Below are 13,843 nucleotides of genomic sequence, written 5' to 3'. Positions count from 1 at the left end.
ACCATTAAAGCTCGGTATTGCATCGTCTTCACTAATACTTTGGAATTTAAAATCAATTCAAATTACTAACGTGAGAGAGCTTTCAATAAAATCATGGTGACTGGACTTATGAGACATCTGTGCCATAAACTGAAGCTTAACTGCATTACTGTGGTCAAAGTGCTGAATTAAAGGGAGTCAGGAGAGGGACAAAAGAGGAAAGACCAGACCTACAGCCTCTAAAACCTCTATAAATCTAACCTCCCTCCTTCCCACTGACATCATTAGATTCCTACTTTGCCACTGAATAGTCTCAGGTAGGGCTTTAGCATTTGACAAATGAAGGCAATTTGATGATTTTATACTTGTGGATACATTGTAGGACTTACTGTGGGACTTAAAAGCATTTTTCTTGTAAATCAAATATTACCCTGGAAAATAACAATACTGGCAAATGAAATCAGTGAGGTGCCACTCAAGACTACAGTCTTCTTTTAATCATGTTACTCTTTGAGAATCTAAAGCTTTTATTCATGCCAGGCTACCACGTTTTGGGTTAAATTCATGGGCATTTACACATATTACTTTGGCCACTGGAGAGTTGACTTACGAATACAAGAGGGACTCTATTGAAGTAATGGAAATTTTTGCATTATTATTTTTTGAATGCACTTCAATGACTGCAAGGTTCAAACCTACCTGAGTTCATATGTGACAAAATTAATGAAAAATAGGCTTAATTTGCAATGATTTTGCCTCTTTGGTTCTTCTGCATTTCACCTGCTAATGCTGTGCATTAGCAATTGATTCAGTATAAAACTAGAATATTTTGATTGCTTAATATCTTCAGAGCAATAACCTGTGTTGACTTTTGTATAAGTGCTCCAACTTTGAGTTAAAAACACAGAAATGAATTCATACATTTGTGCTGTTTTCAGTATCCAGACAAGGCCAATGTGGTCTTATCGTAGGATACAGACCCACAATTAACTGCTGAGAGATTGATTTATTAAGGGAATTCTTCATCTTTCAGATGGTTATTATGCAGTAACCACCCATGAGATACCAGTCCAAAATATAAAACTAGAGCCATTAGAAACTGGTCCTGGGCTTTTTTCCTTTACATCAAGGGTAATTTCTATTTCCCTCCTCTCCTCTGCATGTGCAGAGTTACATGGCACTGAGAACGTTTAGAAAGCAAGAGGGGCAAAAAATATATATATATAGCAGACCATTATAACCAAACAAAATTAGAAAATAGTACCAACTAGCTGCTATTGCAAATAACTACTGGAAAGATGTGCTTTACTTTTATGAGCATGTAAGTCTGATTTTACGGAATACACTGCATGAAAGCCTAAGCCTTTTGAATATTCCTTCAGCAGTAATATTCCTCCTGTTGACAAATCTTTTAAATACCTTAGGCAAGCATTACTTCATGCAAATCAGATTTTCAGAGTTGCCATGTGAGAACACATGCATTAGACCCAAATCCACCCAGAATGCCAGGGATAAACGCGTGCTGCCGAATATTGGGAAGATCAGAACTGTTTTTAAGAAGCAGTCTTCCTAGGATGTGGATTCATTTCGCCATAACACCATTTTCCAGACAGATCTATTTCTGGGTATCAAGTTTTGAGTTCATCTGAGTTTGTATTTCTGAACCCATGACTGTCAGCCACATATTTGAAAAGCCATCTATTTCCCAGGCATTTAAACTAACCTGTTCATGGATATGCATGGCTTGTAAACCTCCTTCCATATAGCGATCTTAATGAGATTTTGCTCTTCAGCCTTCCAGTTATGGGCAAAACAATCTGGTTTTGTGACTCTGGTGTGTATGCTTCGAATGTGAAATAGGCTTGAACGTTTCTGTCTCTCACTCTTGTGTCTGGGTGACGATTTACATTATGCACAGAGAAGCACAGTTTTAAATCAATAATAAAAATGCTTTAATCTTACTTTTCTATTTTTCATTAATTTTCAGTTGTGTGTAAGGATAAAATATTTACTGAAAAGTCTAGAAAATGGAGGTCTCAAAAAAAAAAAAAACAAAACCAAACACCTATATAATTGTTAACAGCAATTGTGTCCAAAAAAGCCCATTTAATATGCACCAGAGGATGTAAAGGCTGTTCCTAGTTTAAGCACAATGCCAAACAGTACAATAGATCTCTCCAGGTGTTTAAATTGTTAATTAAACAAATTCAATTAGTTAAGTAAAGTATAAAGGACTGTATCACAACAATTTTCAGCATTTAACCTTTAACAGCTATGAATTATTAGCACTACGGAATTGCTTGTGTGTAGCCTGAGAACTCATCCTCGAACTCCCTGGGTGCTGGCTGTGGACATGCTCACATGACTGCCTGTGCCTGGGCAACTGCACACAGCTGACACAATTCTTGCCAACTGACCCATGTTATCTGACCTTCTGCATGCTCCAGTCTTGTAAAGCAAGGCAAATAGTCCTAAATCACCATCAGGATACTTCAACATGTTTTAATTTGCATTTACAGGGGGTGACAAATGCACTTTAGAGTCAAAATCAGTGGAAGTTTATCAAAGATCATTCATTTAGAGTGAGCAACATGTGAGCACTGGACTAGGTGACTTCCAAAGGTCCTTTCCACCCTAACTTTTTCTCTGCAGTTCTGTGAATTATGTAATTTAGTGACTGAATTGAATCAAAGACTTGCAAACAGTGAACTCTGTTAGCCATAAGTAGCCAGAATATCTCAGCTGGAGTAATGGTCGCTATGCTAATGTTAAAATGCATCTTAGAATCATAGAATCATTAGGGTTGGAAAAGACCTCCAAGATTATCAAGTCCAACCTTTAACCAAAGAAAACCATGTCTACTAAACCCTAGTACTAAGTGCCATGTTCAGTCATTTCTTGAATACTTCCAGGGATGGTGACTCCACTACTTCCCTGGGCTGGCTGTTCAATGTTGACCACTCTTTCAGTGAAGAAATTCTTCCTGATGTCCAACCTGAACCTCCCCTGGTGCACCTTGATGCCATTTCCTCTTGTCCTTTCCCTTGTTAGCTGGGACAAGAGACCAACTTCCACTTTATCACAACCTCCTTTGGGGGAGCTGTAGAGAGCAACTAGGTCACCCCTGAGCCTCCTTTTCTCCAGGTTAAACACCCCCAACTCCCTCACCCACTCCTCACGGGATTTGTGCTCCAGACCCTTCCCTAGTTCCGTTTCCCTTCTCTGGACACGCTCCAGCACCTCAATGTGTGTTGTGTGGTAAGGGGTCCAAAACTGAACCCAGGATTTGAGCTACAGCCTCACCAGTGCCAAGTACAGAGGGACAATCAATTCCTTAGTCCTTCTGGCCTTGGTACACTATTGCTGGTAGACACCAGAATGCCACTGACCTTCTTGGCCACCTGGACACACTGCTGGCTCATGTTCAGCTGCTGTCACCAGCACCACCGGTTCCTTGTCTGCCAGGCAGCTTTCCAGCCATTCTGGCCCCAGCTTGTGGTGCTTCTTGGGGTTGTTGTGACCCCAGTGCAGAACTCAGCACTCCACATTCATTACTGAATCTCATCTATTTGGCCTCAGCCTATCCAGACAGATCCTTCTGCAGAACTTTCCTACCCTCCTTTTTCCTACCCTCAGCACTTTTGTCCAACTTTCATCCACAATCTTACTGAGGGTGCATCAATCCCCCACATCCAGATCATAAGTAAAGATGTTAAACAGGACTGGCCCCAAGGAACCTCACTAGTGACTGACCAGCAACTAGATTTAATTCCATTCAGCGAAGGGTGCACCTGTCCAAGTCATGGGCTGCCAGCATCTCAAGTGAAGGAACTGTTACTTGAAAGGAAAGGTATTTCAGGTACCATTGAATAAGGTACCAGCACAAGAGGGTTGTACTGGAATACCTGCAGCCTAGACTAGCTACCCAGTTATGTCCCTACATGCTCCCAGTAAGAGCACGTAGCTCTTACTGCTGCTGAAGAATCTCTTAAAGCTTACCTGGAGCAAGAATAGATTGTTGAGGAAGGAGATGTGGGAATAGGAATATTACAGAACTCATTGGTGAGGTAGAGACTATAGGGACATAGGTTATAGCCCCAAGCTTTATAGGTTTAAATCTCCTATTTGTTATTGGACTGTATCTATTTTATAATAACATGATGCTTTTCCTTCATAGACTGGTGGCCTCTGACAGTTCTGAGCAAAAGTCTGACTCTATCTCTCTGAACTATGGAGGTTGATTCAAACTCAGGAATTTTCTGATCAGACAGACTGGGAAGCCCAAAACAGATAAACTAGAAGGCAGATGACTCAGAGGACTTGGTCCTGGACCTGTAACACTTCCTTATCTCATATTCATTGAGAATTACAAGTACAAATGCTCTACAAAGTTAAGACAAATTAAAATGGTTTTATTATTGATTTAAAAAATTCTAAAACCTCAGAATCACATACAGAATGCTCACAGTGTGTGTCACAAATTGAATTCCTTCTTTTCAAAGAAAAGTCTCCATTCAGGAAAAGGAAATCAATTTTCTGAATGTAGTAGGCAGACAGGTCAATTTGTAGCAGAGCTTCTGTTCAAGGAATCCTCAGAGCCTCATATTATCCAGTTTTTTTTTAAAAAAATGATCTAATTTAAATTTTTTAAGATATAAATTATACTCAAGCCCGATTTCTGATGTGAGCTGGTCAAAAACCTGGACTGCAGCAAAGCAATCAGCTCACAGTTGTTTGGGGAAGGATGGTATTCACCTCAGTTTAATCATCATTATGTTGCTATTGAAGAGCACTTTTGAGAGCCTGGTTCTGTGCGGGCAGGCAGTGAAGGGGATGGACCTTGCATGAGGTCATAGGGCACAGCAGACAGGGAGGAAGCAAATGGGGAAGACAAGAAATGGATACACATCAAGTGAATAGCCAGTGGGGGAGCAAAAAGGACTTTTGATTCATGGCTCGCTTAATTAATAAAGGAGGAAAAACTTCATAGGCACCATACCAGAAGTAGTTTCCCATCTCACTTGTGAATTTCTTGTGTGGAGTGAGTAGGAATTGCCTTCATCCCTAACATATATATTGTCTAAATACCTACTGCGATGGGCAGGTGACTATCCTTGAGTGGTCTCTGTACCAAACCTGAATGGAACTTGAGCAGCAGGGATAGAAGAAGAAACATTGGTAAAAAATTCCTTTCACATGGTTAAATTGTTGCAAGGTCATCAAACTACTAAATTTGAAACTACTAAAATTGAAGGGAATAAATTACTAAAATTGAAGGGAATAAGCTGCTTGACAACTTTAAAAAGGACATATTTAATTTTATTTTGTGAGTCTTTCAAGCCACAATGATGCATATCCAGACACAAAAACAAACAAAAACACCAATCTAAGAAACACATCCCAATAATTTTGAGGTTAATATTACCTATTCAGTAACAAAATCCTTGGTAGTTTCACCCCTGCTTTTAGCATGCTCAGGTTGGATCCCTTTAACACAAACAGCAAAACTTCAAACATTTATGACATTTGTCATGGTTTACCTTGTCTGCGTTTTGGGGTTTTCCTATCACCAGTGTTTAGCTGAAGATTTTTATAGACTGCATATTAAAGTAGGACTGTGCTTTCCTAAGTGTCCTGGATCAGAAACACAAAGCATATGACTGGGCCAGCCTGAGAAACTCTATAAGACTGTCAAACTTCTTCCTCATATGATCTGAAGCTGGAGACCAGGTGTAACACTACTTTGTATTTAGATTAACAAAAGGAAATATGCTACTTTAAATATTTTTGGTTGACTGGACAAAGTGATTTTCTGTGTCACTCATATCCAAATGCTATTCATTCCCTACGTGAACAATCCTTCTAAGTAGCTACTGGCTCGGGTTTAATCAAAACTTCATTTCTCAAGTGGAAACATTCAAGGCCAGGTTGGATGGGGTTCTGAACAGCCAGATCTAGTTGATGATGAGAAGTTGGTCCAGATGAACTTTAATGATCTCTTCCAACCCAAGCCAATCTGTGACTCTATGATTCTATAGTATCATTTTCTGCAGTGAAACACCAACTCAATCATCACAGGGATAGTAACAGTACCTACCTCTTAGTACATCAGTAATTTTCTTTCCATGCAGCTTGGACGGGTCAGGCCTGCCTAGGACCCGGGTTATAGCAATTGTCCTCCACAGTTACACACAAACTGGGGACCAAAAGAAACAAAACTCAGTCCAGTCACTTTATAACACCTTTGACTTTCATGGTTATCAGTAGCATGATAAACTTCTGCTTTCTAAATGTAGAGCAGACACCTTGAGTGAATATTAAGAAACTCCCCAATGTTTTTTATCTTTCTCAGGTATAAACCCACCTTTGAGAGTGCAAATAGACCTTTTTAAGTTGGAGAGAATTTAATGTGACACTCTACATATGCTTTAGCAGTGTGCTTGGTGGAACTCCTAATGATTTTTGTCCTGACCATCTTCATGCCCGTTCTAGCATCTGTCACGCATGAAATTCCTCCTACTGGCACACTTATAAGGATAATCTGGCATTTAACTCCTATCTTTTACTGAGTCAGGTGCATTTTGCTTTCATCTTTTTTCTAAGCCAACACAGTGCTCAGTGCTTACCTTTATCAATCTCTCTGCTCTAAATTTGAGTATCCTCTCTGAACAAACTGCACTATAAACAACCTGTTTGGTATGTAGATAAGAACTGGATCCTTTTAATCCCAAATTGTTTTTTCTTCAGGCCCCAAACGTGTAATTTAAGATCAAAGCCTGAACTGGTATCATAAATGCAATTCAACAACAAGGAAAACCTGAATGATTTTCAGATAAAACAAAATCAGGCTAAATCAATGTATATCAATGTATAACAATTTTACTCACATAATTTAGTGCATTAAATTTAATTTTGTGTTTTTCTTTGTTAGGTCTACAAATAGAAAAAGCTCAAGGTGTTAATCAGCTGAACAGGTAAGTGTCAGCTTTTCCCTAGTACTTCAGAATTTCATAACAATTGCTCTATTTTTCTACTTTCTACAATATAATAATATAATAAATTTATAATATGTTATAATTTAGTTATCAGATCTTGTTTCTGACTTCTGTAATTTTATTTACAATAATTTTGCACATACTTTTCTATGTGTTTTATTTTCTTTTAGACAATTTTTTTAGTTCATTTCAGTTATTTCTCATATATTTAATACTCATTATCTTACTTGTTTTAGCTAAAAATAAAAAATTAAAAAAAAACACACAAAACCACAAGATCAGCAATAAAATCTTTTTAAGTGGTAAAACAAAAAAGAAAAAAGCCATACAGTTTGAGGAGAATTGAAACTGAAACGTTGAGAAGCACTAAAATATACAGGATAGATCAGCTGTATAAACATTCCCAGTATATTGCCCAGTTTTGAATATAGTTTCTGCATTCTCTCCCCTTCATTTAAATATGTACAGATGCATACAGCTTTAGTATAGTCTACCTGTGATCATGAAAACTTCATCAACAGAATTTAATCAATAACTGAAATGAAATTGTGGGCTCACAACTGTGGTTAAATTATTCTTTCTATAAGAAAGGTTTGATTAGGTTTATAAGGTCTGACAAGCTAGAAGAAAAGTGGCAGCTAATATAAATATTTACTTGACCATCATTTGGTAAATACATAAATCTTTTCTTCTTTCATTAGGTATTCAGCTCTTTTCAACAGAATAACAAGGAGTAGGTAAGTTACAATGATAAATTATTCTTTCCAGTTTCGTACTCTATTTATAGCCTTTTCATTCATTAGAGCTTTTAATTTGTCTTGGGTTTGCTAGTTTTCCTGCTCCCATGTATTTTTTAAGAAATAATTTATTACAATTCATATTTCTTTCTTTTCAAAATTATAATCCAATTACTTTCTCAGTAAACAAGAATTCCACCTTTTTATGTGAAATGAACTACCAGCCAAAGTGGTTTCTCATTAGACAAGCTAATTTTGAAAGGACAGATAGAATCAAGCAATGAACTGAATAAAAATAATAATGGAGCATACCTTGTTAGATAACAAATGGAACAGACTTTGGAGACAATTAATGCAGCAGATACTTAATGCTGAGGTATGTTAAACAGGCTTTGTCTTATTTATTTGCTGCTATAAATCATAGCTAATTTCCTTAAAATAATGTGCTCTAACCACCAAGCAGCACATTTCTGTAAACACTTGCTGCTGTACTTTATGTGGAAACCCCAACACTCCTACTAGGAGGGTGTATATACAAATATATGTGTTTGTGTGTGTGTGTGTGTGTACATAAAGACAGATCAATCAATCAATCAATCGACTGATCCAATAGGATATTTTTTCCTATATTATCTGTTTACTGCATATAGAAACACAAACAAGGAAGATTTTTGTGGGTAAAAATCTGAAATGGTAGACTTCTGAGAAAAAAAATATATGCTTATAGTCTTACCTTTTTGTGTCCTGGAAATGAGCATATATGTCCATAGTTCTAAAGAAAGAATCAAGTTAACATTAAAAATATTGCTGAACCATATAAGGACTTGCCCCCTCCAATAGAAACAATCTCTCAAGGCCAAACTTTGTCAGACTCCAGAGGTCAAAGGTAAACAATGTCAGGTTTAGGACTTTAAAAAGTGTATATAGTACAATAAAAATGAAATTTCAAGTTATGGATATATGATCTCAGCTGTGTCTGTTCCACCTTTTAATCAGCAGTTAATTGGCAATTTATTTAGGGAAGGTAACATGCAGTTGTGCATCCCTGTTTGTGTTCCTGCTGGGTTTTGTTTTATCTGAAGGTAGAGAAATTTTACATAAGATCTGTTTGTCTCACCTTTAGGAACTAGAAATGCATTTTCTTTACCTTTCCTTAGCTATAATACTTCCTAGGCAATTTTCAAGACTGCTGTGGAATAGTAGAGAAACACTGAGTGCAACTATTAAGAAATCAGAATTTGACATAATTCTCTGACTGTATAAGATTGCCTTTTGCATCAAACAGTGAAATTTACTGCTGTGAAAGATTCAGTTATAATACTATTTCTTCATCAGTTACCTTCTACTAGGAGGTTGCTGAAGCAAGAGGATGATACACAGTGGTTTAAAAAGGAACTGGACAAGGCTATAGGGAGTCAGGATGGATTTCTGCAGCAACCTACAACTACGAAGTGCGTGGGAAATCCTTAATTTTCTCTGGGAACATGAGAACCTGAGTAGGGTGAACTTTCCCATGTGATTATGGTAACAAATGACACCAAAGGGTCAATGCAGAACTTCTGAAGCAGATTTAGGCACCATGAATGGATAAGGATACTGTGGTCCAGGATACCTATGGACCCAATCCAGTGTTTAGCGGCAAATTGCTCCATATTCCACTTCCTGTGGCTCTATGTCATTAGCAGGAATTGCACTTCTCCCTCTTTGTCTTATGATCAGTGAATGTTTCAATGTCACATGGAAAAACAGCACTATAAAAAACTTTCAGCAGTTTCACAGGGAGGATTTAGTCCTCTCAACACCTCTTTCATCCTTACAGTGAGGGACCTCTGTAGAAGAGTTGTTGTGAACAGGTATGTGTCAGGCACTGTAACTCAGTGTTCTTCACTTAAATCCATCCTGCCACCTGGAGTGTGAGGAGCAGCTCTTTACAGTCCACTTGTATTAGCATAAGGATGAGATCACTCATAATTATGCGGAAGCAACTTCCCCCTCATCATTGTATCCAGCTCAAGTTTAAGAAAGAGCCATCAAAAAGACTTCATTTTAAATGTATGTTGACTTTTAAAGACATCCCACCAGTACCATAAACAATCAACCTTTAGTCTTAAAGAAGGGAAGGGAATCATGAGTTTGTACCCGTTCCATCTCTGTTTCCTGCTTTCCACTTTTATTTTGCAGCACTAATCACATGAATGGTAATTTTTCTTGGTGAATGGTAACCTATTTCTAAGCACTACATATAATAAATTTTTTTTTGCTTACTTCCAGACACTTCCCCATATTCATTTTCTTTCCAAGATTATGCTGCCAAATCCCTCTTTGTCTCTCACATCTGTACCTGGAAATCATCCCCAACTGTCTTCTCTCCCTTACTCAGACAGAACGCACCTTAACACTGATCCAGTAAAACAACTTTAGAGTTGCAACATCTTACTTTACTTATGAATCCTTGCCTAATTTTGTATCATTTCTCATCTCCTTGTTCCTTAGTTTTCCAATAAGGACCTTTAATTTCCTCTTGATAAGTCCTACCTTGCAGGTTCTTTCCAATATCATTACCTTTCAAGCCTTGTGATTTCTATTACAGTTCCTATCCTGTGACTATTCTACCTACCAATGGAGCTTATTTTTATATGGATTAGAGCCCTTCTGCATTTCAGAAGTCCTTAGAACATCAGAGAACCACTGTGCCAGAGAACACACAAATGCAATGACTCACATGTTAGTAAATATGACCAAATCTCACCTGGCCTACCCCTTCCTGTTCACTCTCATTATATATGTATTCAGTAAAGAGCATAAGTTAAAGATTAAATAGTCATCTAGGTTAGTGGAAAGATAGGTTACGGTCAAGATAGTCACTGCATAATTCTGCATGTTTTATTTGCAAGTCGTATTTTAATTTCTCATGGGAGATGTTGCCAGGAAAAACACTTCTGCCTTCTCATGTCTAAATCAGACCCTCCAGGCAGCTCACACTCCAGTCAAATGTGACACAATCTAGTAATTGCTGCAATATGGGCTTTTATTTCAATATTGTTTTCTTTTTGGCCTGCGGTCAGGTGTAGGCCAGGGTTTCCTGCTGCTGCAGAGCAAAAGATTTAACACAAAGGCAGGTTGTCCTTTAAGATTCAGCTGTCTTAGGACATGTGTAATGAAGTATATTGGAAGGGATAGAGACAAGCCTTGGAGCACAGACTGGATCTCTCCCATGGAAGCACAAAGGCTGATGTGTTGCCGGTTTAGCCCGAATGAGTAGGAGAGGCAAGGGAGGAAAAACACCTAAATGCAGGCACCATGGTGATGAGGGAGCAAAGCCCATCGTGAGGAGGAGAAAAAGTGCTGGAGGCAGGTTGTAACAGGATCAAGCTGTGATTTCAAACGCTTATTGAATCAAGCCTCCTCGAGCACAGCCTTGTGATGGAGCTTGGGGACCAGGGAGGTCTCTGAGGAATGATGGTCAATGATCTAGCCAGGAGACAGTGGAGATTTCAAGGCTTGCCTGTATTTCATTAGGAAGTTGAGTCAAATCAGCTCATTTCCTGGGAGATAGTTCTGTATGGATGAACCAGCATTTTCTGTAAGAAGACAAATATTCTGTCAACAATTTCGACCATCCCCATTTTCAGATTTTGGACTGTTTCTCTCTGTTATATCCACTCTGGCCCTTGATGCAGGAATTGTCATTTTTAGTTATTTTTTCACATTGCCTGAAACACTGGCTGGAGGCCATAGATTACAGCATGAATAGGCATAGAAATCAAGGGATTTAGGGTGGTTTTGTTTCCTATCTAACTGATGAAGTCCTAGCTAATGCTGCCAGAAATCGATACTGTCCTATGACAGATCAGTCCTGAACAAATGAACCATATGCAACATTCCAGATGTTTCAATACATCTTTTTGCTATTGCTGGCATAGAAATATACTACAGCAAAACCTTAAATTGCCAAATGTGGGTAGTTTATACCCAAGTAAAGTATAATCTCAAGTGCTGACACTGCTCTCCTCCCTTTTGTGACAAAGCTGATTTAAATTTAAGTTTAGTTTGCTCTTTTTAATTTATTTCTTCTTTTAATTTCCTCTTTTCGTATAGGGGAAATTTTGATCTCATGAAGCTGACATTAAATGATCAAACAATATTGAACAACCTAATGAAAATCTTAAGCAAAAGTCATTGTGAATTAGGTATTTGCTAAACTGACAACACAAGCCTTTGTAAACCTGATATTGTTCTTATGTAAACTCATGAATGGAGACTTTCTCAAATAAATTACTTAATAACATCAGAGTCATTGGCTGTGTAAATATATCCCAGGGGCGCATACTAAGATTCCTGAATTTAAATGTTCAATAGAACTTCATATTTGTCACCTTTACTAACGAGTTTTTCCTTATGAAATCATTATTAGCATGAAAAAGTTAAATTTTGTATCTAATTTCTTGAATTAATGCTGTTTGAAGACCCTAAGGGTTTGAAAGTTCTTTCACTGGAATTCATCATTTACATAATTTTCATAGCCCCAACACTTTGCTCTCCTCTATGAATGCACATTGTGATTTTTTTATGCATTAAGGCAGCAACTTCTATTTTTCTCTACACAAAACAATTAAGAGAAGAATAACAGGTAATAAACATTTTTAATCTTTAATATTGCATTAACAGTGAAGTGTCATATTTCATGCTTTCACAACTACATTGCATGCTGAATGATGCATTTCTGGTCCCTCACTATGAAGATATTTGATTAGAAAAGGAAAAACAATTGAGTTATTTGAGATCAGTGGAGCTTTCCATCATTTCCTGCTTGAGATACTTGCAAGTGCACAGCAGCATGGCCAGATTTTTAAGCAGACTAGACTATATTTTCTCAGCTCTACATTATCATAGTTCGGCCATGATCTATGATGAGATGTTTACTTGATATATTTGTTTTTATTGCTAATATAGCCTATTGTACAGGGGATTCATTCTCTTTTAAGGTGCAACTGGACACCAATGCAACAGAGCTTCTGACCAAAATATCCCTTAATATTAACCTCTCTTCTGCCGATTGTTATTAATAATAATTTTTATTACTAAAGGTCTTTGTGCACTCAGTGTCATGGACATATGGTAGGAATAAGATTTATGTGTAATTTTATCAAATTAGTGGCAAGGATAGACCTAATATCTTTGTCCTTTAGGTTTAGCGTAACAACTGCAATGAAAACATGACGGGCCAGAGAGTATTTTGAATAGAATAACTGAACACAGCTCCGTGTCAAGGCTAAACTTGTTTGACGACAGCCTACAAATAATTTTTATATGGTAGATACATCTCCTGTTCACCAATTTAACAAGATGCATGAGAATTATTAATAATATTATTATCATCATCAATAATAATGATAATGATAATAAAAATAATAATACCTGTGTACACTGAGAAAACACTAAGGCAAACTATGCAACCTGGTTTACGGTAAGCTTTTGATTAGGATTCAGTGTGAGATAAAGATTCTGCTTTTAGGTATACACTTGTCATCCTGTTATGGGTATCTAAAAAACTATTGCATCCCCACATGATGAACTGTCTCTACTGAATATTTCCCCCCTGACTGGGATGGGAACACACCTAACAGAATTAATTCTATGTTTTCAATTCTATGCAGCCAAATGTGATCTTTTGAGTTTGAGTTGCCCACACATTTACATCTCGTGTTATTTGAGAAGCCTAGTGTCATGTACTCATATGATAAACGAATTAACACCATCTTATTACAACAGCCCCTGGAATCAGTCTATCACAATTAAAAATGAAGAAGCAGCTTCATAAAGTTTAAACTGAAGACAATTTATCTTACATTGTTAAATACAATGCAATGAATACCGACCTTTTTTTTTAAGCCTGTCCACTGTGCCTCAGATTTCCTCCAATCTTCTCAAAGTTTCTGTCAAAAGACACTCTTGTTTTTCTATAGAAGGCAAGTCACACATCCATGTGTTTTCTCCAGTCACAAAACATTTAGAAAGAGCTTCTAGGTGCATTATTAAGATTCCTATTGTTTTCCAACAGCAGTTTCAAGTGTCACATGACATGTTAATCCTGCTGCTCTTCCCAGACAGGGATAATGCCAAGAGTTTTGA

At 37.4% G+C, this 13,843-nt stretch overlaps 1 long non-coding RNA gene across 3 annotated transcripts in view; it reads left to right on the top strand.

The window, feature by feature from the left end:
- The window catches only part of LOC114064582, a 256,194-nt gene that overhangs the window by 94,690 nt on the left and 147,661 nt on the right, over positions 1-13,843 (top strand). For all 3 annotated transcript variants that reach the window (XR_003572783.1, XR_003572784.1, XR_003572785.1), the window contains exons 2-3: positions 6,911-6,953; positions 7,676-7,711. This is a non-coding gene — a long non-coding RNA (uncharacterized LOC114064582). The remainder of the gene's footprint in view (positions 1-6,910; positions 6,954-7,675; positions 7,712-13,843) is intronic.

The sequence above is a fragment of the Empidonax traillii genome, unplaced genomic scaffold (assembly GCF_003031625.1).
Source record: "Empidonax traillii isolate 1590-97213 ecotype Southwest subspecies unplaced genomic scaffold, ASM303162v1 scaffold559:size414428, whole genome shotgun sequence".
NCBI lineage: Eukaryota > Metazoa > Chordata > Aves > Passeriformes > Tyrannidae > Empidonax > Empidonax traillii.
The sequence above is the reverse complement of the archived record's forward strand: the minus strand, read 5'-3'. Positions and strand labels throughout refer to the sequence as shown.